The sequence below is a fragment of the Clinocottus analis genome, unplaced genomic scaffold (genome assembly GCF_023055335.1).
Source record: "Clinocottus analis isolate CAN_PGR_092001 unplaced genomic scaffold, fCliAna1.0.p SCAF_26, whole genome shotgun sequence".
Classification (NCBI taxonomy): domain Eukaryota; kingdom Metazoa; phylum Chordata; class Actinopteri; order Perciformes; family Cottidae; genus Clinocottus; species Clinocottus analis.
In genome coordinates this window covers 3,975,070-4,001,838 of record NW_027175998.1, presented here as the reverse complement: position 1 = coordinate 4,001,838, position 26,769 = coordinate 3,975,070, and the positions used below count along the sequence as shown (strand labels likewise).

The following is a 26,769-nucleotide window of genomic DNA, read 5'->3' as shown; positions in this document are numbered from 1 at the left end:
TTCCCTTCCCATTGATTTTGGTGCGAGCGCACGAGGGCGACTCGATACGACGTGCAGGGAAATTGGAAAGACCTGAACACTATGTAAATGGATTCTTTTCTTTTTTTTGTGACTGGGATTATTCTTTTGCTCCATCATCAACCCTCCAACGAGTAGAAGTAGGAGGGGGAACTAGTACGTCCTGCATACGTGGTGGGGACCATTTTTAAAAATAGACGCTCGATCCGTGATCGTGAAATAATTTTCCACCCGGACGGACTTCGTGAACGTAGGTGTCACATCGGGAACGTGTGAACACGCGCTCGGGGAGATTAATAAAGTACATATCTGTCTGTGTGTGGGTCCAAAGAAAGAGCTTTTCCACTACTTCATGTGGAATAAGAAGTTGCACGGAGGTCTGAAGACCTGGGGGGAGAAGAAGGAAAAGAGAAGGTCTCATCATGCCTTCAAGTTAAAAAGAGACGCGAGAGAGAGAGATGGAGGGAAAGAGAGGGAGAGAGAGAGCAAAACCCACATCCCCTCTGGCTCCGTAATTAAGATTGGGGACAATAAATATGTAATGGGGGCCTTTCTTCCAGCGAGCCCGCCCGCCTCCCTCCTCTCTCTCAGAGACGGGACCGCAGGGAGTCCAGGCCCGGGAAGGAGGAGGACTAAGTACACCGGCCATTAAAAATGGATGCGAGGGGACGGCCCGGCCCCCGACCGGCCCGCCCCCCCCCCCCCCCCGACGACCGGCCGACCCACCGACCGCCGAGAAGAAAGTTGTGATGGGAGTTGCCGTGGTTACCGGGCTCCCAAATGGTCCTCGGTTGTCAGGGTGAATCAAATCAGACATCCGGAGCGCCGGAGCCAGATCCCTCCGCCCCTCCAGCAATGATGTCACCGAGGAAGGAAGTTTTAGACCTGCAGTGCGTGTGTGTGTGTGGATTGAGGATGTGTGTGCGTGTGAAGAAGAGAGAGAGAGAGATGGAGAGACCGACATGATCTCCCAAACAGCCTTTTTAAAAAAAAAGAAGTTCTGGTTGCAATCGGCGGCTCTGTGAGTGGAACCGATTGGAATATCGCCGCTTGTTGAACTTCAAAAAAACGCGACTGGGCGTCACATCAGCACTGCGCGGCGCTACGGATTTAGCTCGAGAGGCTAAATCAGAGAGAGAAGGAAATAGAAAGGAGAGGAAGCGTGTTTCTCAAAGAGAGAGAGAGAGAGAGAGAGAGAGAGAGAGAGAGAGAGAGAGAGAGTCCTCGGGGCACTTCACTGAAAGCGATGGGAAAAAGTCTTCCATTCGTTTTCTGGTGGAGAGGTGGATGAAAAGATTGATAGCATCTAACAGTTATCTTAGCTTAGCAATGAGACGGGGAAGTGGGAGAAAGCAGCGAAACTTTTAACCAAAAGTAAGTCCGCCTGCCGAGCCCTCCGGAGCTCAAAATGAAGATATTTATACCTCGTTTGTTTGGTTTGAAAACACGGAGCGAGAGCAGGAACTCTGCTGATGCCCGGCAACGACTCAAAGGGAAGAAATAGTCTGACGCACGACCCCCACTGTCAAATATCTCTTCACAGGGTTTTTGTACCCATTAAAACAAGTCATAATAATATAAGACATCATATAAATGTGCTGCTGGTGGATTTTGGTAACTGTGGATGGCTTCTAGTTGTTATTTTTTTGTGCTAAGCTAAGCCAAGCCCATGCTAGCTGGAGCCAGAAATAAAACGGTAAACACTTCTTTTTTTTGAAAGCTAAAGTTTTTCTTAAATATATTTGTGGAAATCATCTTTACATCCCAACATACACATTCATAGATCAAAACCATCAGGATATGGGATTGTAATAATCCCGTCCGATCGTTTCATTCGGCCTGAAAGGACTTTTGGAGCTAGCGCCGCGCGCTAGTTTCACTTGAAAAGAGTTGATGGATCATTTTGGAAAAAACTAAAAACACTTTTATCATCTGCAGATGTACTTTAAGTATCTGAAGTCTGTGGAATAGACTGATTTATACTGATGTAGTATTTTCGTAAAGTAGGATATATGCTAGCATACTGCATCTGTAAATCACACATTTCAGTTGGACTTGCAATGCCAGAGCTAATTGGGATGCAGCACGTCTGCGGCAGCTATCAAACAATGTGACGGCATCTTCTCAGATGAGGCAAAGGGAACATGAGCAGGAACCAGAGACACAGAACAGTGTGTGAAGCCTTTCATGCATACAGTATGGACCATATGTGCATGTTTTTCCCTGCGTGTGTGCGCGCACGTCTGCGTTTGTGTGTCAGTTTTGATCTTCAGGGCCCGGAGGACCGTGTGGTGCCTGTATACATTATAATAGCTGGCGACAGCAACGCAGAGCTGGTCTTACAGTAGAGACAGTGGAGAATACCGACGAGGGGAGGGGGTACCATGGGAAACACACACACACACACACACACACACACACACACACACACACACACACGTTCTTATAGCTGGCCATAACCGGAAACGTTACTTCCAAGTAGATGAAGGCCGATATAAATGTTGCATAGTCCCCTCATGTTCGATATATGGGCACACACACACACACACACACACACACACACACACACGCACAAGCAGCTACAACGGAGGAAGATGGATGCGGAGAGGTGGCTGTCTATTGAAGCCCGTCCTCGTCTCCACGTGTCACTAATGACGTCGTCGATCACGACGCGGCGCCACGGGAAGAGGATTCAAGGGTCGGGGGGGGGAGGGGGGGTCATGGAGAATCACTCTCTGACATGTAAACCATCGCCGCAGAAGGCCCGGCGGCGCCGCCGATGGCTTTGCCGGCTTGAGATCGGTCGTGGAATTGATTTCGGGGAGCGAGAGAAGGGCTCACGCGTTGAAGCGGCGTTAATAAACGGGGTCAAGCCGCGTCCCGACAGGTCGGAGCGTCGTGGCTCGAGAGCGTCGGCTTGCAGTCTTCTGGAAACCCGAGACCCACCGAGCCACTGAAGGCCTCTCACTAGTGACCTCACATCAGACCGTCACTTCTATGTGATGCATTGCATGCGCTAGATCAGTGGAATTCATGGCACAGAGGGGAGGGGGAGCGTTTCCTGCGAAGCCCGCCGCCGCCGCCGCCATCGCATCGGTTTCTCTTCACCGGATTAGCGAAAAGCGATTTGACTTATGGGCTCACCCGCGGGTTCGTTAAAACAATATCACTCTGCTCACGGTCAGTAAATGTAATGGCGTATGAAGATCATAAGCAACGAAGGACAGGGGGACTACACACACACACACACACACACACAGATGCACACACATGCACACACATGTGCCATTGTGAAGGAGGAGTGTGCCACTAATATCTCTGAAGCAGTCTTTTGATTTTTCAATTCATGAATCACTTTTGGCACGTCTCGCCCTTTTTTTTTTCCCGCAATCAAATATCCCGACCGAATTCAACGTCAACGACGATTTGAAATGACGAGAGAATAAATTTAAAAAAAAGAACAATAAGCCAGCGGAACAACAGCATGTGACAATATGGTTTACATTCCCACGTCTGTCGTTTGGAGTATATGTTACTGTCTGCGGCCGAGTAATGGACCCAGACTCACCGCAGAATGTGTATATTTTGTTTTGCATCCATTTATAAAACCCATGGTTAATAATATCCGTGTCAGACGCAGCAATCCTCTCACTCTGATCATCCACTCGACAGCAGCCACACAGGACCGCAGCGACAGTACAAGGCTGTGCTTTGTATATATATATATATATTTATATAAGAACAAGACTCATAATCATAAAGGGACCTAATGATCTAATCTGTCACTTCCTCAAAGTGTGATAGGCCAATACATCAGCACGTGGAGCGCCATCCATCACGGGGCAGCGGCGGGTTATGGCAGAGTGCTGATGGATAGGAGCCACGGACGGAGAGGGGATGACTGAGTCGCCCTTGTCGGAGTTGTGAAAAGGAGAGCGATGGGTGGAGGTGTGTGTGTGTGTGTGTGAGAGAGAGAGAGAGCGAGAGAGAGAGAGAGAGAGAGAGAGCGAGAGAGAGAGAGAGCAAAATGTCTTCCGTACAGACTCGTTTGTCACGCTTTGTCATGGAGGGACATCGAGGCTAGTAAGCAGTGTGTGTGTGTGTGTGTGTGTGTGTGTGTGTGTGTGTGTGTGTGTACAGTAGAGAAATCAGTGCGTGCCTGGCTGTGCTGCATATGCGACAGCGTGTAACAAGTGTTAATTATTACGCCGAATGCTCACGATGAAATAAATGTGATTTAAAGGGGGGGAAACCTCCTCCCAAAAAAACCCTGTGTGTTTGTGTGTGTGTGTTTGTGTGTGTGCACGCTCGAGCTCCCCTTCCAGGCGTATATGTACGTGTGTTGTGGAATCCAAAGCATTTGACCCCAATCTGCGCCTCCGCATTATTTATAGCCCGATGCCAGCTTCCCTTTTGTTTGTTTTTCCGAAGCTCGCATGAGGTTTGGAAGTGTGGGAAAAATGAAAATGGAAGGTGGATGGAGGGAGGGGAGGAAGGGGGGAGTAAGAGGGAGAGGGGGTTGGATAGAGGAGGAGAGACAGGAGGTACACTCCAGAATCTCTCTCTCTTTCTGGGTGTAGTTTCCCCAAAAGGGGTTTTAAACAGTTTTGCAATGTATAGTTACTAAAGAGCTGCTCTCAAACTCTGCACTTTACAGACTCTTTGGTGTACACACAGACACACACACACACAGACACACACACGCCCGGGCCTAGCTGGCGGGGCAACAGTGTGCATCCTCAGAGACCTGCTGGGCCAAATCAATGGCAGCCAGCAGCCTGCCACAATGAGCGCCACCATTTTTTATTTATTTCTTCTCTGGCTGCCGCCCAGCACAGCAGGAGGGAGGAGGGGAGGGGGGGGGGGGCTAAATGGTCTTCGAGGAGAGCGTGAGTGGCGTGGCGCGGCGCGGCCGCTCACGATAAGCGCACACGCCGCAACGTGGGGAACATATCACAGCGTCGCAGCATGCGTGTGTGTGTGTGTGTGTGTGTGTGTGTGTGTGTGTGTGTGTGTGTGTGTGTGTGTGGACGGTACGCCGGCCAATTTGTTGAGCGAGCTTAATGTATGCTGCTCGTGTGGTGGTGTGCACGCATGAGTTGGGCAGTCCATTTGGGGAAAGCAAGCTTATCATAAACTGCCTCGTGTGTGTGTGTGTGTGTGTGTGTGTGTGTGTGTGTGTGTGTGTGTGTGTGTGTGAAAGAGAGCAATAGAGTGTGCGTTGGCTTTTGTGAGCCGATGCCAACAGAGAGGTTCGTTGAATTCCAATCAGAGCGATGTCGCTTTGCAATTCTCATTCCGATGATTGTTCCCTTTCATGCGGGCGGCATACGTTAAGCTCGCCTGCAAACACACACACACACACACGCACACGCACACACACACACCTCTGTATCTGTCATTATGTCTCTCTTTCTCACACAAACGCTGCTGGCCCGGCAGACTGGTTTCTAATCGGTGAATCATCATATCAGCCAAGAAATGTCAGATTACGTTATAATCCCGCGTTTTAGTGCCTTGAACTCAGCACACGCGTGTGCGTCATGGTGTCGACACCGGCCTATTATGTCTGCGTTTTACTGTGCGGAGGGCAGACAACTCATACTCCTGCTCACACTCACACAAACATGCTCGCGCTCACAGTTTTAGGGTCGAGAGAGCGAGTGTGTGTGTGTGTGTGTTGTGGGGAATCTGCTGCGACTGAAGTCTGAACTTTAAGTATCAATGTGTTGCTCATGAAATAAAAAATGAAAAACACTGCGAGAACAACTGAGGGCCAATTAAATTTCTATAATTGACTTATTTGATGACCAGAAGCTTAATAATCTCTCTGTGTCTCTTAAAGTGTCTCGTATAAAAAAAGCGAGACGAAACATGAATTAAAATGTTCGGCGTTTCGGGGGGGAAGTTAACAGCTACACAAAGAGCCAGAGAGTCAAATTAGTATTATTTGTCTTTTAAATCCCGTGGTTTTCCTGCGTTGGCTCGCTTCCTCGCTTCTCTTCTTCGCTGGAATCGTTTTTTTTTTTACGATCCGCAGAAGCGAATCACGAGGAAGGAAGACACAGAAGAGCACAGCGGCGTCCTCGCCATTCAGCCGGCGGAAAAAAACAGAAAGAAGAAGAAAAAAAAAGAGCGGGCTCCATTGAAAAAAAATAAAATACTCCACAGTTTATCGACGTTCGAACCGAGACAGCAGCCCGTAACCCGAGAAGGCAACCTTGTTATTTTCAATAAACCTATTACAGAAGCTTCTTATGAAAGGCGGGTGGAGGGATGGGTGGAGGGGGGAGCTGGTTAGGTGCCTCTTAGCTTTGGCTCAGAGGATGCACGGTGGAAAACGATGCCAATCTCTACACCAGCGGGATGTATTAAATGGCAGGTCTAATTTAATATTGCAGCATTGAGAGACCCGCTAAGGCACTTCCTGTGTCTAAAGGCCGTCCAGGATCGGAGTAGTCCGGGGGATTGTTGCAGAGTAAGGGGTTTTTGGGATGCATTAGAGAGGAAGGGGAAATGATTTCGTGGTCGCGCGTCTCCAAGGTGAGGGATGGGGCGGCGGCGTGGTGAAGCAAAGACTGCGTGCCGGTATGTTTGCCTCTGATGCGTTGCCACGCCTTAAAAGATGTTAAGTTCCCCATTTTGTTTACGTGCTGGGACCGTCGAGGGGGTTTCGACTGCACACACAACGTGAGCACACCAGCCCCGTGTCGGACATCAACAACACGTGCGTGCACTTCACATACACACTCTGAACGACGGTTGAAAGAAGCCGAGAGCCACATAGAGACGGCGAAGTCCCGCCCACTTCCTGTGGAGCGCCACGGGACTTATTTCGGGGGGGTAGTGTGTTTGTCAGCGAGAGTTTTCTGGATCCCCTTTTGAGTTGCGTCATGAATCATCGTCACATGCAACGTTTGCTGCTGGAAAACATGCTTTTGCACGTTAAAACAGTCGCGATTTGTCTCATGGCGGTAACGCAGCGAGGAGGAAGGGTCACATCATACCACTGCAGATATTTCCAAAACATGTCAACTCACAGCAAAACTATCTGGATGGATGAATATCGCATGACAGGGAAGAGGAAGAATGAGGTATTTTGGAGGTGATCTGTCACTCGTTCGACCACAGAGAGAAATCTGTAAGAAAATAAAATGGCTTCGCGTGAAGGGAAGCAAAGTGCAAAACTGTCATTTGATCATTCCCATGTTTTGGGACTGTTTCCTGTCGCACTACGTCCTTCCTGTCGCACTACGTCCTCGTGACCAAAGGAATGAAACCACTGAACCCACCTGGTGCCGCGGGGCGTTTCAGGTCAGGCCTTTTGGATTCAACCCCGCGGCCTTCTGAGGACACAGCCCGTCGAGTAATTTAAAATGTTTTGGTGCTTGTAAAGAGATTATTCATCCTCGCGCACATGCATGCACGCACACGCACGCACACAAACACACGGATGGACGGACGCACAAGAACCGTAAACCTTTAAACCCCACCGGAGGTCAGTTTTCGCTGCAATCGTGACACACAGAAAGCCCTCGCGCAATCATGACTAACAGTAAAGGGTGTTAAAAAAACAACAACACACACACACACAAAAAACACACGTCATTTAATCCCAGGTACCTTAGGGAGTCTGAGGGAAATGGGAAGGCAGAACACGATTCCTGAACACGAACACAACAAGAAATGTGATTTGTGTTTAGCCCCCCCCCCCCCCCCCCCGCCCCCCCTCCAGAGGAAACAAACAACGAGCGAGATGAAGGATGAACGAAGGGACAAAAGAGAAAGCCGGGCTCAGCAGCCTTATCCCGATTCCACTGGCAAAAACAAACAGAGCAGACAATCAAAAGTCATTAATTACAAAATCTACGGACAAACAGCGGCGAGGGCTAATCCGGGACAGGCGGCGGGGAAAACATTTTGGGGATCGGAGATCGACTGAGGAGAATTAATGAGCGTGCCCGGGGCGGCCATTTTGAGGCGTCCGTGGCCGCGATGCCCGCCGGGTGAGGTTTTTTTTTTTGGACCCGGGAGCTTTTCCACGGCGGCGGCGGCGGCGAAGACACACGACGGCTCGCTGCCAGCCGCGAGGGTTCATCCATGAAGCGCTCGTCTGAAGGCCTGTGTTGCTCCAATAGTGACTCACACTGGATTCGTAGTTTTTTTTGGGGGACATATGCCGTTCTTTACACCTGGAGGTGGGGAAACCTCTGGCTCGCGTGGCGATGCATGAGCGGAGGAAGTTCAGAAGAACTAAAAGGATGATTACTAACAATAAAACACAGATTTTTTTGCTGAAAATGCATGTTTTCAATAAGCAAATTGTTATACCTCCAAAACCGAAATATCAAAGCTCAAAATGATTGTTCCAGTTTGTTGGCGTATTAGAGACAAAGGTTTGGACTAGGGGGAATATTGGATGTTTCATTGCATCATCCATAAATCCGCCATTTAATATCCATTTTTGCCGTGTTTTTAAGGAATAAAATGTTGAATTAATCAGGTTATGAATGATATATGAACTCTAAAAGCCTTTTGAATATAGATGTTTGTGAGTGGTACTGAAGTGGAGATTTCTGGCTCATTTGGAGAGCGTTGATGGATATGAATCATAAAATGACATTTTGAACTGCAGGTGAATCAAGTAAAAAGTGTAACTAACAGACATCAACATGAAACATCCCCAGATGATGACTCACATGAAGATACCTATTTATTTTGGGATTACAAGCTGTAAAAGAGTGTTTAAATATTCAAATGAGGCATTATCTAACGGTACATTTGATTTAAGGAGAAGGCTCCGGTGAATAAACACCTAAATGTGTATTTTGGAGGTTTTCTAGTGTCGAAAGAAGACATGTTATGAATGAAAACACAGCCAGAAATCTCCAAATCTGACCAGGGCAGGACAAAACAACAACAATGTTTTTGCCCGGGGGCGTCTCCCCTTGAGGGAGAAAAATCCAACAGCTGCCTCGTGATGTATGACTGACATGTAATCTCTGGGAAAATACCACAGCAGTGACCGCTTAGCGCCGCAGATATTGCCAATAGCAAAAAAACAGAATAAAGGAGAAGAAGAAAAAAAGCTAAACATTTGAATGGCAGTGGATGACAGTTCGGTGGATGCAGTTTCATATTCTGTTTCAAAAAATAGTAAAAAAAATTGGAGCCAACGCGGCCTGGGAGGCCTATCTTTTGGATCTTCCCGCTTTGAGGATGAGATTAAAACCCACGACAGCGGTTCCACGGACGTAGACGGCGACTCGGGACGGGACAGTGACGAAAGGAGCGGATAATAGGACGTAATGCAAACACATGTCACACTGACATGAGAGAGGGGCGAGGGAGGGAAAGAGAGAGAGAGAGAGAGAGAGAGACGGAGCAGAAAAACTTAAAAAGGAGATTCAAATGAATAAATTATCACACCAGTAAATAGCCGTAGAAGATGGAGGGGGACGGAGAGGGGCCGTGGGAGGACGAGAGGACGGCTGCAGCCAGCGTCCAAATCCTCTGGCAGAGAGAATGAAATGATGTGGAAGTCCTGCAGCCGTTGCCACTACCCCCCCCCCCCCCCCTCACCCTCACCCTTACCTCCCCCTCCTGCAGATTAAACTGTATGGTAGTAAGACGAGAGGAAGGGGGGAGAGAGAGAGAGCAAGAGGGAGACAGAGCTGCTTGAGGGGGGGAAAGAAAAATAAGGCTTTGTGGTCTGGCTTTGGTTTTATTTATTTTCTTTGCGATGTCAAACCATCATGCGTGCCGGGGGAGAGACGTAGGAGAGGAGGGGGAGAGAGACGAGAGACAGGAAGGAGACATTAATTGAAGGAGGAGGACAAGCGAAGGGAAGACGGAGACGATAAGTGGGACGAGGGAAGCGAGTGGGAAGAGGAGAGAGAGAGAGGGAGGGGGGGGGGGGTCGAGACCCTTCAGCTGTTGACGGCAGAGAGCTGAAGACGTTCGGCCTCGGATCGCGAGTCTGTGTGTGTGTTTGTGTGTCTGTGTGTAAGCAGTGTTTGTGTAAGCGAGGTTGGAAAATTGAATTGTTGTGGTTGTGCCCGGCTCCTTCTGAGTGTCCCGCTTTGATTGGAAGATGGGGGCGGGGCCTCGACCACACACTCTTTCTTTCTATTCATCTCTCGCTCTCTGAAGGTCCTCCATTTATGTCTGTCCGTCATCACACACACACACACGCACACTGTATAGTCTCTGAAAAGAACCCAACACACACACACATACACACACAGTACATGCAATAAATATGGAAATCTGACGCCATGTCTCTGTTATGAAATCGTAAACAGTGTGCTCCACTGCAACCCTTTATATTAAAAAAAAAAAAAAGAGAAGAAGTCCGGATGGAGGAAAAAAGAAAATGAAGGGACACGAGGAAGCGGTTTCAGCTGAGAGAGAGAACGGCAGGAAGACGAGAGATAAAAGGGAGGCGACGGGAGGACGAGCGGAGAACAGCCGAAGCGAGGGGAGTCTTAAGTTAAATTTTTAATACGCCGCCATATGCTTCCCTCCACAGGTGAGGACTTTCTTCTTTTATTTGTTGCTATTAATTACCAATTCACAGCCTGTGTGTGGGCGTGCGGTTGCGTGACGGGTGGAATGCGAAAGCTGGAGAGGTCAGAGGTGACAGAAAAGTGGCGATAAGGACGGGCAAAATGACAGAAACGGGTGCTATCCGTCATCGGGGCGAGATGGTGGAGGTGTGAAGGGAACGCCAGAGCAAAACGGCCAAAGGGCGGCGGGGGGGGGGGTGGACTGACGGGACAGACGGAGTGGAAGCCGTCCCCTCTGACTTGCTGGGAAAATCAATACCATCGTCTTCCAGGCCTTCATCCGGCTCACAGCCTTATCGCTGGATGCCGGCTAGCAGGAGCCCGGCTAGCAGGAGCCCGGCTAGCAGGATCCCGGCTAGCAGGAGCCCGGCTAGCGGGAGTCCGGCTAGCAGGATTCCGGCTAGCAGGATCCCGGCTAGCAGGAGTCCGCTCACCCCTCAGACCGCGACGCCGCCTTTCAAAAACAGAATAGCCCGGATGAAAACCTGCAGCATGCACACGTTGGAGTCTTTGTGTGAAAGCGGCCTTGAGTTGCAGCGGCGGCATGAAGTGAAGAAAAAGGAAGAAGAAGAAGAAGAAGAGGGGGGGGCAGAAGAAGAGAGAAACGGAGGTGTGATACGTTTTGAACTCCTCGGCACAATCAGGAGATAAAAAAAAGGAGCTTCTTTTTGTTTGCGGCAGGAAACATTGACCCCTTCCCTTTCCCTCCCTCCTTCCTTATTCTTTTCTGCAGCCCGGCCTGCGTGGGAACCAGAAGAAGCCTCTAAAAATACCAACTCAAAAACATCAATAACCTTAACGTCCCGACCCCGAGACCCTCTGGGCGGCGACGTGGACATTACGCTGCCGTACATGCGCAGAAACACACACACACACACACACACACACAGCTGGCTCTGCAGACACCCAGCATCCGTCACATCTTGTGAAACTTAATCTCTCCAAGAAGAGGAACAGCTGCAGTGGCATGCATGTACATGTACTCGCACACACACACACTGCACATTACCACAGTGGAAGATCAGTTGGGGTAAAAGCACTCGCTGACTGGCATGTGACAAGGAACCTCTGACCTGAGAGCAGCAGCCTGCGCTCGTAATAATAAATTAAATAATCAGGTTGCGGCCCTCTCGCCCCGACGTACACGAACACGTTGGATTGACGAATCAACACCGTGCATTTCGTACATGAGATGTCATTTGTTTGCGATAGTTTGGAGCGGGACGAAGCCGACGAAGCCCAGAACCCGCATGCTCCGACCCTGTCGCCGGACAAATGCACGGTTTAGATACACAACGTGATCTTGAATCTGGGCTCTTGAACAGCAACGTATCTTATCATCAGGAGTTCGTCGCATCGCTCAAGCGTTTGCCAAGCAAAAATCTCGCCGATCTTGAAAGATCGCGTCACTGCGCAGCGACCGTTTGGTCGCGTGAGTAGCGGCTTCCTTTTCATAGCAACACTTTTGAGGCACTTAGCAGAGAAAAGCTGTAACCATAAACTATAGGGAACATTTCTCATATATATATATATATATATATATATATATATATATATATATATATATATATATACACACACACGCACCATAATTGCTGTAAAAGTACTTGCATGATTGATTTGAAAGCCGACGAGGTCTGTAATGCTGCCATAGACGGTGTTTGAGCAAGACTGCTGACTACTGTCAAACACACACACACACAGCACACACACACACACACAGAGCACATTACAGTCATCCAGCGGAGAAACATAAAAATGTCGCAACCTGTGTCCGATGCTCAGGTCTTGCAGGTGAAAGGCTCTCGTAGGGAGGCCCAAGAAAATGAATCAGACGTGTTTTATATTAATCAGACATGTGTTTTATATTAATCAGAGACGTGTTTTATATTAATCAGAGACGTGTTTTATATTAATCACAGATGTGTTTTATTCCCGATGACTTGCAGGTCTCAAGTGTGTCCAACTGGATTGGGTGCATGCAGGCTGGCAGAATTAAAATCCACCCCCACATATATAATCCACTGTGGGCCTATTGGAGTCTAAAGTGTTCACGCAGATTTGCATAAATTCTCTCGTAAAAAAAAAAAAAAAAAAGCAGGTTGAACCAACTGACAGCCCATTAACGGAGTCCCACCTGCCGCCCGGGCTCACCTCTCTGAGCATCCAGCATTCACATGTGTGGCATCGGTTCAGTCGTGAGAAAATACCTCTGAGCATGATCTGAAGGGATGGGAGGGGGGGAGGGAGGGGACGGGAGGGGGGGGAGAAACCCCAGTGGAAAAACCAAGCGGGTTACAGCCTCCTTAATCTCTCATCAGCATTAAAAGAGAGGGAGGGCAGGGAGAGAGGAAAAAAAACTCATTTTCAAGAGCCGCCCTGTGGAACTGGATCGACCCCGCGGTGGAGCTCCGCGAGGAGGACCGGCACCGCGCGCATCACCGCGACACCGGGAAACGAAGGATGGCATGCTGCGATACCGATCATAACCATGCCACATCATCATCATCCTCATCCTCATCATATTAACTATAATAACAATAACAAGCAGCGTAATGTGAACTCACTATCGGCTGCCCGCGCTCGCGCTCCCAAGTCCTGAGTGTTACAGGAAAAGCACATCTGTGTGCGATATTAAAATGATGTTAAATAAATAAAAAGGAGGGGAGGGCTGACTGGCGACCACCTGAAACACCAATAAAACAATGTTCTTGCTGGGGAGGGACGATACGGCGCGCAGTCATACGCGTTTGACACACACACACACACACACACACATGAGGGGATAAGTGCAGATGCGCATCGTAATGGTGATATCGTGTATCGCTTGTCATACACGATAAGTTCCTCAGTGCACGTCCGCGAGAATACAAACAACTACACACACACAGTGAGAGAGACAGATAAAACAACACAACAATACAACAAATTATATTAAACCCAACAACGACGGGAGACGGAGCTCACCGTGTCCAGCATCCCGCGCCCGGCGCCGTGCGTCCCGTCGGGAGGGAGAAGACAACACAAAATGTGTATATGTAAAAAAAAAAAATAATTAAAAAACAACCTCAAACTCGCAGTGTGAAAAGAGGGAACTCTCCGTCCGTCGTCCGCCCGTGTTACATCCACCGGGGCTGCAGCCGCTCTGCCCGGAGAACACAGCGCCGTCTCTCTCTCTCTCTCTCTCTCTCTCTCTCCCTCTATCCCTCCCTCTCTCTCCCTCCCTCCCTCTCTCTCTCTCGCTCCAGTAATTCCCTACACGGTGAGGAGGCTCAGCTCGGTAAGGTAGCTGTTAAATCCCCCCCACGCGCGCGCGGTGTGGTGGCGGGACTGAAGTTGGGGCAGATTTAAAGACGCAGACGCCACGCGGAATAATCCCTGCGACGTTATGGGTTGTTTTTTTGTTTTGTTTTTTGGAGGAGGAGGTGGTGGAGGAAGAAGAAGAGGAGGAAGGGAGTCCATAATGTAGTGTGGAGCGATGTGGAAGTGTTTTCTGCTCCATGGCATCACTCCCTCGCCCGGTAAAAAGATGACATTGTCCCGGTGTTTGTTCAAATAATATTCTATGAATAACTTCCAAATGAACTGATTTTCTCAATTTTTTAAAATGATTTAAACTAAAATCTAATCAAACATGTTTTCTTATTACATTTTCCCTACTTTTTTTTGTGCAAATTTTCAAAAAGGATTAACCCAACATTTTCCCAAAATAAAAAAGTGGTCATACTCATACTAACACAGGTCTAGCTCATCACCCACAAGGTATATTTGAATAATAAACTGACATAATAACCCTTGTGTGATAAGCTATACATATCTATGTATAACATTTATCGAAAAACAGTGAAGCCCTGCTCCCACAAGATGTCTCCTACCTTTCTCCACAGACCTTGAATGCACCTCCAACAACACTATTCATGTTAGTGCACGTGAGGGTCTGCTGCATGACAGGGTGAGACATCTTCTTCTGTCATTTTTCATATTTTCACATATCACAGACAAGGCTTAGATGAAAGTTTTGCTAGATTCAGTCGGTTCTAATCTGTCTCGAAAGATGCGCTAATCGGCGGTAGCATGTTTGTTTAATGAATCACAAGGGCTTGGTTGATTAAAGGCAAGGAAAAGAGGTCTGGGACTCACTTATTATGACCAGTAGATATGAACCAGGGGTCCACCTTGAAGCACCAGGGGCCTAAAATGGGCGAGTTTATGAGGTTTTAAATGGCTTTTTTTGAGAGGGGGGTGTTTGGTTTTGGAGATCAGGAAGAGGGTCGATCACAGGCCTGCAGGTCATCTGTTAGCTCCAGTGAGGAGCGGCTCTCTGGTTAACTCAGGTATTGATCCAGGACATTGGCACGTCGTCGAGGCCAACAGTCTCCAAATTGTGTTCAGCAGCCCCCAAAAAAAGAAGGAAAATCCACAGGTAAACGTTTGATTAATATCCCTTTCCTTCCAGGACGTGAGAACTACGAGGCGGTTTTGAAACCGAGCGTTCCTCTCGTCGGCTGACAAGTCGCGTGATGAAAACCGCTCCTGACTACCGGATTTGAGGAATCTTTGGGAAAAAGTGCGAGAAAACGCTCCGACTGAGGTCGTTTGGCCAAATTTGGCGTACTCGTTGAATGAAGCGGTGCGTGGCGGTGCGTGGCGGTGCGTGGCGGTGCGTGGCGGTGCGTGGCGGTGCGTGGCGGTCCGTGAGGTGCGAGGACAGCGTTACGCCACCGAGCTGCTGAGGACGTGATGACGTGGCGTTGAAAGAAAAAAGCAACTTTTAAAGTGTCAGGACCGTCTGCGTGCTGAGAAAGAAGACAGGAAGTCAGCAAAAGGGAGAGAAACGAGGCTGAAAAGGGGGAGAGAACGAGCCTTAACAATTTACAGTCTTGCACCACACACACACACACACAGACTTATGTGTGTGTGCTGACCCAGAACACCAAACACAATCAAGTGGTGCAGCAGATTTCCCATCAGCGCAATGTAAATGAGAAACTCCTCAGCTCAGTGGGTCCAAGAAAAAACAACCTCAGGACACGCACAGATGCAAGCCCTCTAACACACACACACACGCACACACACACAGACTGGAGACAGACGTGTGCGTGCCCACACGTACACACACAGATACCACAAAGATAATGAGTCAGCACGTAAGCGATAAGGGATTTGCTTATCGAGTTAACTTCACTGGCTAAAATAGAATCTGGGGGCTGTATTTGATGGGCCTCATGACACAGTATTGCCCTGCACACACAGACACACACACACACACACACACACACACTGCTTGTCAACGTGCAGCTCCCGATAAAATATTCAACTTACTCACTGACAAACACGTATGGATGTATGGGTTCAATATTCAGTGCCTGCCTATGCATGGGTGCTCCCTGTATGTGAAGACGTGCGAATGCACACACACACACACACACACACACACACACACACACACACACACACACACACACACATTCCCTGTGGACACACAGATACACACACATGCACACACACCCCTGCAGGCATGTGCTGTCAGCCTACTCATTTATCGGTTCTCCATGTTGCTGTTGAAAGTCATGCATGAACTCGGCCTTCCCTCACCACACTAACCGAGACGTACACACCGCGTGCTCGATGCCTGCACCGAGACGGACACACACCGGCTGCTCTTCACTGCACGATAGAGGATATCGGCTTCATGAAACACTCCGGGGAATGTGGTACATTTAGAGTATATATGCTTTTAGATGTGCTCACATATCCCACCGCGAGCATTACGTGGGTTTAGAAAGCTGTCGTGTTTTTTGAACCGATATCCGACTTATCGGGCGACGGCGTGCAGAAGATCTCGCCTCGGTCGCCGCCATGTGACAACGTATGCATTTGGATGTTTTTATAAAGTGATTGCGAGCCAGGCGACCTTGCGACTTTGTCGCAGTTGGACGTTCCCTATAGGTACGATGAGGTTTGCAAACTTTGTCGGGAACATTGGGGCCGATCGGACACTCTGGATAGATTGTATTTACTGTAAGCATCGGACTGACCGCCATCAAAATGACAGGGGACACTTTCCCGTGGCAGACAGTGTTTTTTCCCCCCACTAATCATAACAGGAAAACCAACACAAGTACATCCAATTACACTAATGGTGGCTCCGCTCCATTTAGGAGCGCCAGGAGCTCATGACAGCGAGTTTGGCTCACTCAATGCTGGAGCCGCCTGCACTGCACTGTAAAGGAGAAGCAGCCATCGCTGGTGTCGTTACTTAGAGGCCACAACACGCGATCGCAACGTGAAAATTATGCAGGATTTTTTTTTTTTATTGCTTTCCCATTGCGTCGACTAATCCCGCTGTGCAGAACAGGTTGAGTTGCACCTTCAGTTACATTTTTATCAGCCATCTTTCTGCTTCACTGGGCAACTCTCACAGGAAAGGGCGCGGCCCCGCCGCCGCCGCCACCGCCGGGGGAGGCTGCGAGTTCTGCGACCCCGGGGCGGCAGCATTTTCATAGATCCTTTCAACCTTCGAGGAAGCCAGCGAGGCCCAGATCCCCCTCCATCCGTTCTATAACCTTTCACAATAAAAGCCCCCGGGCGTCAAGATCTTTGCACTTTCGTGTCGCATTTCTTTCGCAGTTGAGCGGAGGCCTTTATTCTGTCTGACATGAGTTCATAGAATAACTTCATATTTTCATCACAGTGCACTGGTGAATGTTGGTCCACTCAGTGCAGAAGGATTGCTGATGCCGTTTACCAATAAATAGACTTCATGAATGAAAAGAGCATCTCCTACATAGCATATCTAATTTAAAGTGCCCAAAGCTTTTTATTTTAGTGTACTTGACTTGAGTATTAAAGCATCATCATGTTCTTCTTCTGCCTCTCCAAAACAGAACCAATTTTCATATATTTTTGCCATTGCTGTTTTGACAGACGAGTGACCCTACAAAATAAAATAAAGGACCCTCTTCACTAAAAAAAAAACATAATAGCCTTGCTCTCAAAAGCTCAGCTAACGAGCGCAAACTAAAACAGAACGAGGGGCAAATTCATGAAAGGGCCGTGTGCGTCAGAGACGGTTCGGGTTTAAGGGGAACGCGAAAGAATCCTCGAATAAAACATGCGTCACGCGACGGCGGCTTATGCAACGTACTTCAAGTCAAACCTTGTGTCAGGGGATGGAGGAGGTAGGACCCACACGCCGTAGAACAGTTGAAAGAACATTTAATTCAAACAAAAAGGGTTCTCAAAAACAGACCAGGGAGGAAAAAACAGGGACAGGAACACGTAGTAGGAACCGACAGGGAGACAAACGGGGTTTAAATACAAGAGGAAGGTAACGAGACACAGGTGGACACAACGAGGGCAGCACAGGTGAAGGAAATACACAATCAGCAACCAGGCTGACACACAATCCCAGACAATCACCAGAGCAGGAAGTGTAGAGACACACAGGACACAAGACTACAAAATAAAACAGGAAACAGAAAACTACAACCATGACACCTCGAGGTCGAGGCGGCGTATGCGGCATCTCTTCTGGACTCTTGTATGTTTTTTAATCTTTCCAGCCCAGCGTGCGAGATGTTTGCATCACCGTGGAAATGGGATGCGACGCAACAATTTGAATAATTGATGAATTGTTCAAAGCTCTTTTTGTAAAAGGAAAATGCAAAAACGAAACAACCAAACCAAAGTGATTTTTGGATCTGAGAGCGAACGTATTACTTTGGGAAAACCCGATAACTGTGTTTTGTGACAACCTATAGACCGACCAATTTATATGACCCTTTATATATATAAATGGAGTATTAATATTCACAGAGCGATCGGCCAGAAGGGGGATAACAAGTGGAGGGACTTGTTTCATCACCTTGAAAGTTCAGCTGGTGACTTATGAGAGTGGATGCCGAGCGGCGGCCCATTAAAGCCATGACATTTCAATAATTGCCTCTAATCTCAGCATCATAGAGAGCCACAGTGCCTCCTGTGCAGACACACACACACACACATACACACCTTAATCATTGATGCTTCATGATTAATGACACCACGCTCACACTTGATCCCCCCCCCCCCAACTGCTCCCATTGACACCTGACCCCACCCCTCACACATACTACTACATATAGTAGATTGAAAAACACTCCTCAAGCCTCCAAAATTGACACACACACACACACACTCTCTCTCTCTCACCACATCATTATCCCTTTCCTTCCCTTTAGGCAGCGACTTGTTTTTCTTTCCCCGGTTCTCCAGTCATTTGTTAGCGGCGGGCTGCACATCATCAGTGTGGCTTGAGGCCGGCGTTAAGAGAGGACACCTTCTCCTGCTGCACCTGGACAATTACGGCCAATCACGTCGGGGCAGACACCAGCGCGGCTAACAAGGAGAGGGAAAAGGCCGCCGGGGGGGAAGAGAGAGGCTGCCGGTTGGCTTTATTATTCCAATACGGGAGCCATATCTGTCGTCAAACATCTGGATTACATGAGGATAAAGCCTTTTTTTTATTATGTTTTCCAAGCCCAGATTTGCCCCACGCCTCACCTTCCCTCTGAGTCCTTTCAGGGTGTCAAAAGGCAGTGATTGAGTCTGTTTTGACTCGTGTTGATCCGGCCCTGACAATAACGATTCCTCCTCCGGCTTAGCCCTCGCTACCAAATGCTCGAGTCATTCTGGAGCTCTTTAGAGCCGTGAAAAAAGAAAATAAAATCAATATGGTGTAGAAATGTGTTTTTATCTATACATATAACTGTAATAATAAAAAATAAAAAAAAGAAGAGATTGCTGGAATTGATTTTTCACCAACACGATGCGGATGAGTTCAGCCGGGCCGGTGTAGGCGCCGAATGTTAAGCAGCATTACAAAGAAACACTCGTGCTGCGATATGCACTTTAATCATGCACTGGAGACAGAACCGCTGTGTGTGTGTGTGTGTGTTTGTGTGTGTGTAGTCAGAAAAGGGTGAAACTGAGGGAGTGACAGGAGGGAAAAAAATGATAAAGAACATAAGAATAAGCTTTCAGAACACTAAGAAGTGAATATTTAGAGTCAACCAGCTCTTTTCACATCGAGGGAAATTGCATTTGGGAATATTGAGCTGGGCGGTGTGATGAAGCGCACAACTCCTCCTCTGCACATGCACGCTTCTTTTTCTTTTTTTTTTTCATATGGTGGCGCTTATCAGCAAGATCATATTTACAGAGTCTCAGCTGCGTGCACACACACACACACACACGCGCACACACACACAGGCAGGATCTCATTTGGTGCACAGGCAGGGGTTGGATGAGCACTATTGAAAGAGCGGAAATGAGAGTCGGTACAAAAAGGAAGAGGGAGAGAAAGGAAGAAACGGGTAGCGAGGGATGAATGAGTGGATTAAAAAGGGGAGGAATGAAATGGCAGAGAGAGAGAGAGAGAAAGACAGAGAGAACGAGAGAAAGAGAGAGCGAGAGACATCCTCCTCCCTCACCCTGGCTGTTATTAAAAGAAAAAAAGTCTGTTGCTGACGCGGCTACAATTCATCTCAGTGTGAAAGAATGAATTATTTTCCGAAAGAAACGAACAAATGCAAAAGAAGAGAGCAGCAGGCGAGAGCCAACAGGTTCCTCACAAATGGCGAGCGGACAGACCATTAACCTGAGAGGGGGGGATGCTGCTGACTCAGTTGAAATGAGTGACGAACGGCAAGCTAAGCAGCCGTCACATTAGTGAGAGCAGCGAGGCTGCATTGTGTGAGAGGGCTGCGCGTCCTGAGACGTGTAAAACCCAGAAGCCCTGAGAGGTCATTTGTCGAAAACAAGAAGATTTCAGACTTGAGGCTCAAGTCTCAAATCGTCGGGAACACTGGCGTTCAGTAAAATGTTGGATGTTCATATGCAACACACTCTCACACACACACACACACACACACACACACACTTAAACATGCACAGATGCACGGCTGGAACGGCTTATTATTTATGTTTACATAGATTGCAACAATGACAGAGATATCCACAACAAAGAGAGCCGTCAGTTACATTCTCCGCGCGCTCGACTGGCAATTACTTCTATCCACGCGGAGCAACACACACACACACATTCGGATACTAGTGCTCGCACATGCAAACACACACACACACACTCTCTATCTCACTCTCACATACACACACGCGCAGATACAACACGGGTCACAGAGAAGTGGCTGTCACTGTGATTGGTTCCTGCTGCCGAAGGGCGAAACCCGCAATAGCCAATTATCTGTCATTATACACCACAGCAGCTCTTGCGGTCTGAATGCCTCTGCGCGTGTGTGTGTGTGTGTGTGTGTGTGTGTGTTCACGTGTGTGTGTGTGTGTCATAGTGGGAGAGATTGGCAAATTGCTGGTTATATATTGCATGCTGAAAAGAAAAGAGGAGAAGTGTAGAGGAGGAGGAAGAGGAGGAAAAGGAGGAGGAGGGTGAGAGCTTTTTGAGGAGGCCGGGCAAAAAAATAAAAGAAATATGCAGAGCGAATTTTAAATGAAGCAAAGTGAAAGAGATTGATGGCATTTGACAGATGTAGCGATGATGGGTATTGCGAAGGAGCCGCAGACCTCCAGTGAGCTGTGTGACGATGACAGGCGGTCCCGGTGGCCCAGACGAGGACGGGCCACAGATTGTGGCGCTCGGCGGTATCAGTTTGAGTCCCATCACACGAGCCGGGAGCACAGAGTTTGGGGGTTGGGAGGGGGTCTTGGCGACTGCCGCAATTTGTTCAAACTAAACAAAAAAAGGTGACCTGCCCCCTCTCATTTTCTCATAACGTGGGTGTGCGTCTGTGGGTTTCACCACATTCAGCTTCTTTCTTTTCTTTTTTTTTTTACGATACGGGGTGAGGGTTAATAAGAAAAGCCTTCCAGCCGTTTACGGTATACTAATCTGACCACGGTGATGGCGGAAAGCTCCTATGACAATTAGTGGTGGGTGTTTAACTATATTTCAGTCAAAGCTACAGATTTATTGGGTTTTCGCCGAGCAGAGATTGAAAAGTGGATATAGTAAAGAGGGAGAAAAGATGGCAATCAATGCAATTTTCAGGCAACACGAGAGCAGGCAACAGGTTCTCATGAGGTTGGACGGGTTGCTTTGTGTGTGAAATGAACACAATCAGCTTGGTAAGAAGCTATTCCTTCTGCAGAGTTACAAGCTAACTCTATAAGCTAATATTACGAGCTAACGCGTTAAGCTAATATTACGGGTTAACGCCATAAGCTAATATTATGAGATAACGCAATAGGCTAATATTACAAGCTAATGCCATAAACTATTATTACGAGCTAACGTCATAAGATAATATTACAAGCTAATGCCATAAGCTAATATTACAAGCTAACGCCATGAGCTAATATAACGAGTCAACGCCATAAGCTAATATTACGAGCTAACGCCATAAACTACAATTTCAAGCAATATTACTTGCTGACGCCATCAGCTAATATTACAAGCTAACGCCATGAAGTATTTTTACGAGCTAACGTAAATATAATATTAGGAGCATTATTATGTGCTGACGCCATAAGCTAATATTATGAATTAACGCCATTAGCTAATATTACGAGCTAACGCCATAAGCTAATATTATGAGCAATATTACTTGCTGACGCCTATCACTAGCTAACTCCATGTACTATTTTTACGAGCTAATGCCATAAGCTAATATTACGAGCTAGCGCCGGCTACACGTTTGCTTATTTGAATCCAGTGTGTAATTTGCTTTATATAATTTTTTTGACTTTTTTTGTTACGATCTTAATGTGAAATTCAGCTTTATTTTCCTGTTGATTTTGGTCCGTGAGAACAAAAGAAACCAGAAACCAGAAGCCAAAGTCCCTTTAGAAAACATCTGATTTTCATGAAGCAGCGTCCAATTGTCTGCCCCGCTCGGCCCTGGTTCTCCAGGGCCTCCTTTTCCCTCCAGCAGGCTCAGTAACTGCCTGCTCCTCCAGCAGCGTGGTGCAGGAAGTGGCTCTGAATTGCTCAGCAACCCACTGGAGTCTGAGCTGGAAGAGCTTCTGGGAAATCGGCATGATTTTAGTCTGATTTCGCCTCAAAAATCCAAACTGGTGGCACAAACTCTGCAAGAATGGACGTATAGAAATGGCCGATCTTCTTGCTGGTGGTCTGGTTTACTTGTGTGGATCATGCAGAGGCGTCAGTATCACATTGAGACTGTTTCATAACCAGTTAATAGTAAGTGACAACTCAACAAGCAGCGTGAATACAACAGTAACAGTCTTCCATACGTTGGGCGACCCCCTTCCCCCGATGTCGTATTTACACAAGACGGATTCCTGTCGAGCCGTAACCCTGAAACGCAAAGTCAAGTATGTTTTCATGGCTTCGCGCTGCACTCTGCCAGCTGGATTTTCCAACGCTGCGTGTGAGGAGGTCACAGCCTTCGCCTCGTTATAAACCCGCAGAGGGACTCACATGCACTCACATGCATTGGAGTCCCACTACAAAGAATGAAGCTGATAACAACACGTGTGTGTGTGGGAGTGTGACCTCATCTAACTTCCATTACTGCTAATATTTCACTTTTTTTCTCCTCTCTTCAAATAGCAACGGCTTTATATTTGACGACAGTTTAAACTTCACCTGAGTCACATCCGGCGCATTTGATCAACTTGGCATTTTAACAATCATACTTTCATCATCCACTCAATGCGTTTATTTTTGTGCAGCGTAATTGCACAGCTTTGGTGTCAAAAGGGTCGCTGATGATTTGTCCAGGTTTTGAATAATCCATCTTTCAGTTCTCTAGCCACCATGACACAATGTAGACAAAGGGGGGCTCAAAGCATTCGGAAATTACATTTGGGAAACTGAAAAGCGATGGATTTTGTATAGAAACTCTGCCCCGGCTACTGAGGATCACCCACGGACCTCCCCGTGAAAAGGTTTCATTTAAACTACTTTCCACCGAAAGAAAACAGACTCAATGAAAACTGTTCACAGTCACTGCAGATTATCCAGAGTAAGCAGGACGCGAGAACGACAAGTTGCTTTGAATTATTTAAAGTGATCATCCATTTTTCAGCTAAGATCCACAGCGCATTAACTGAAATTATGGCAGTTCGGATGTGAGCTGCAGAAGCACGAGGCCCAGCTGTCGCAGGAACCTCTGCTGTGTGTTGGTGATGATGTTCTTGGTGCTGGGGACCTTTGGCCAATGCTAGCTCAGTTTGGAGCAAACTATTTGAACTATTTGAAAAGTTTTCTTCCTTTTGTTGCATCATTGGGTCATCCTTTTACTTTGTCCACTGCTTAGGTTTATGACTAAATATCAGGCAGAATCTCCAGAGTCTGAAAAATGAAGACAATGCAGAAGTGTCCTTGACTTGCATTCTCTCTAATGGCCATCAGGGGGCGACGCCTCTGGTTGGAGAAAAGAAGTGTGATTGAATAGAAGTCGATGAGAAAATGACTACTTCTCACTTGATTTATTTCCTCGGTAAACATTGCCTTTTTTTTTTAATACATCATGATGTTCATTTAGAAAATGATAGTCCCATTTAGAGTAAAATAGAGCATAATAGCATGTGATGCTAATTATGTATGTTTTTATTTTGCTCTCTCATCTGTATTGTAATAGCTTTTATTGTTTCTTTTTTTACCACATGAAGTGCCTTTGAGTACCCTTTAAAGCTCTATGTGATTTAAATGTATTATTATTATTATTATTATTATTATTATAAAGCAGGATATGCTTCACAGCGTTGTGACTGACAGGTCGTGACCACAATGTTGTCCAGTTTGGTTGTTGTTCGTCTTCGAACTTTAACCCTTTCACAGTGTGTATTCAGTTCATGAAAGTGAATTGTTAACATTTTGCTTGTCTTATTCAGTGTCTGGCTGTATTTAGCTCCTCCTCTTTGCGTCACGTCCATCAGCAAAAGTCCAAAAACCAAGATGGCGACGGCCAAAACGTCAAACTTGAAGCTACAAAACCGTAGCAAACCAAACAGTGACTACGTCCACTTCGTACACACAGTCTGTGCCTAAAATCTGCAAAACCAGCAGGATTGGAACATGCACATTTAAATTGATGTCACTGTGTCCTTGACAGAAGGAGATAGTAATTTAACTTCCTACTTATGAAAAACCCACTGGTGCAGTTTTATCACCTGCGTTCGGAGGTGAAGACGTTGAGATCTGTTTGCCTGGCAAAATGTCAAGGTTATCTTTTTTTTTTGTATGTTATGGTAGATTATATGGTGGATACATAAGAAAAATGTCAAACTCACAAATGTACACCTTATGGCCGTACTCCCTCATTTGGTAGAAAACGTATATTCATGAAGAAAAAAAAAATTATGATCCAGGAATGTAAATCTCGGGAGCTTTCAGTTGCCACCATTCCAGTTCAATAATTGATTGCTGGAGCTTAAATGCCGCGCTATTGGGTTGTCTTCCTCTTTAAGCTTGAATGGTGCTCAAAGCATGACGCATAAACCTCAGTCATCATCCTATCCACCTCAGAATAAATCCATCTTGCCGTACACATCCAGCGTGTGTGTGTGTTTATGAAGTATAACACTGATCTGTCTCTGCCTGTTTTACAGCTATGCTTCCATAATCCCCATCCTAATCCACAGCCTGTGTGTGCGTGTGTGTGTGTGTGTGAGTCTCCTCTTTATGTCTGTGAGGCATGGTATTTAAGCTTTAGGCTTTCAGAGGGCCTCTCTTTCCCACGCCTTCTGCACTATATGTAATACCATAGATAGCCCTCTAGTCATCCACTTCTCTCCATCGAACCACTCAACACGACGGCCCGGACGGAATCACTCGGCCCTCCGCCGTCAATACCTCCATTACCGTTTCGGTCAAAAGAATAAACACAGAGAAAATTGAATGGTTATGGGTAGTATTACGGTTAAATGAGCTGATGAAACGGGTGCAGCGGTGACAGGAGGGAGGGCAGAGTGGCCGAGGTGGAGAGAGGTGATTATGTTAAAAGGATAAAAGCAAATCAAAGTTTCCCTTTCCTCTTTGTCAAATCCTTATTACAATGTAGGGTGCTTTGCATGTTAAACTGGCAGTTCACCCCAAAATCAAAAAATACGTATTTTTCCACTTATCCGTAGTGCTATTTATCCATCAAGCTGGATTTGGTGGGAGCTGCCTCGTGTTGGAGAGATCGTCCATAGAGTCGTCCGCCTTCTCTCCCATATAACAATATGTAGTGCTCGGCTTGTGGTGATCAAAGCACCGCTGTATGAAATACATTTGGAATAACCAAACAGCTATAATCTAGATTGAAAAGCAGCACCAGAGGTAAAAGGGAAAACTTGTATTTTGGACCTTTAAGGGGCCGATCACACCAGATCCAACTATTAAAGGCGCAGCCGCTTCAAAACTTAATTTACAAATGAGAAGGAGGAAAAAGTCCCAAAAAAGAGTTTTGGGTTCGCGATATCATTTTTTTTTAAAAAGAGTACGGTGAATCCCACCATATATTCTGCAATTTGTGTCTGGATGACGAGAGCGTTCAGTACTTTGGGCTGAGCGGGAGTCAGGTGGAGCGTCTTCTGAGCAGTAGAGTCGTGTTTCCATCTATTATTGTAAAGCTCTCCGTCATTAAACACCGCTAACATTAGCGCCTTGTTGGAGGTCGCCATTTTCTTTTGACTTCCCCGCTGTTCACACCACAGGAAGACAGGAAGGAATAAAGCCCGCCTCTCGCTTGATCCCATTGGCTGCCGTGGCCGAGCGTGACAGTGATGAGCTGTGCGACTCCGCGCCTTAAAAGTTGAGAATATTTTAACTTTGAATACGCGCCGAAAAAAACGCGACGCGCAGCGTTTGAAAGGCGCCGTACCAGAGGAGAACAACGGTTTTGCTAGCGACGCGTTTTTGAGCGTCGCGTCTGGTGTGATCGGCCCCTTACACGGTCACCTGGTTTGAACCCTGCTACGGTAGCCACGCCCCCTCGAGTCTGTTTTTAACGCGCTAATGGAGCCGATCCACTGTCGCGATCGACACCTCCAAAAAGAAAGGACGACATAAAGGAAAAGAGACGGTGCGGAAAGGGTTCTCCTAAGTGTTTAAGAATGGTGCTCGAAGATGAATAGAGAGAGGAGTAAGAGGTTGATGAGTGGGACCCTCGGCAATGATAATCCCATTAGCGCTGCACCGCATGTTAAGCTCCCCGCTAAT

General features: G+C 47.2%; 1 protein-coding gene across 25 annotated transcripts in view; it reads right to left on the bottom strand.

The window, feature by feature from the left end:
* Positions 1-26,769, bottom strand: part of ptprdb (protein tyrosine phosphatase receptor type Db) — a 157,946-nt gene that overhangs the window by 82,041 nt on the left and 49,136 nt on the right. The window contains exon 1 of one of the 25 annotated variants that reach the window (XM_068591836.1): positions 13,554-13,747. The exons of the other annotated variants lie outside the window; for them this stretch is intronic. The gene's annotated coding sequence lies outside the window, so the exon portion shown is untranslated. Of the gene's footprint in view, positions 1-13,553; positions 13,748-26,769 lie in introns of those variants that run through there. 25 annotated transcript variants of the gene reach the window in all.